We start from the raw sequence: 672 nt of genomic DNA, 5'->3' as shown, positions 1-672 counted from the left end.
TATTTCAGTAACATTCTATTCTTTCACAGTGCATTCCATTAGCTTTTACTCTTTGCTACAGATTTTGGAAACCAGCAGATAAATACTGTGCTATGTTAGTTAAATAATGTTAGCAACTATACAGTTGCAAAACTCCACCTTGACAATAATGGTGATGAAAACATTTCCTCTTTATCTCAGCAGACCACTCTCTTCATCATAGTTTTTCATACTAGAAGAGTCATCAACCACTTTTTGAAGGCTTAGAGAAAACAACCTACTTTCCAATTCCTAGAACATCTCACAACTAGCTGTGTGGAAAATATGGCTGATTCTCCCCAGAGCTTCTTGGAAAACAATGGAGTAGAACAACACAAGAAAAAAACAGTTGCCAGGAAAAGGGAGATTTGGCAAGGGTACTGGAAAAGAGTATAGAGTGAACAATTGCAAAAATTCTCTGCAATTCAGCAAGTACAAAAACTGATAATTTTATCAGTTGCACAGCAACTGCATTTTTCCAGGATGAAGACGCCACAATCAAAACATGAACATTTTTCTTATTTATTCAAAAGCTAGGGTATGACAAAGAGGGTTAAAATGTAGTATGCCACCTTTTTACATAAATTGCTTGATGGTCTATCAGACTTGTCAAAGTGCCTCACTGCTGAAAAAATGCTCAAACACACATAACCA

Source organism: Rhineura floridana, chromosome 2 (assembly GCF_030035675.1).
Source record: "Rhineura floridana isolate rRhiFlo1 chromosome 2, rRhiFlo1.hap2, whole genome shotgun sequence".
NCBI classification, from domain to species: Eukaryota; Metazoa; Chordata; class Lepidosauria; order Squamata; family Rhineuridae; genus Rhineura; species Rhineura floridana.
This window is presented reverse-complemented; position numbering follows the sequence as displayed.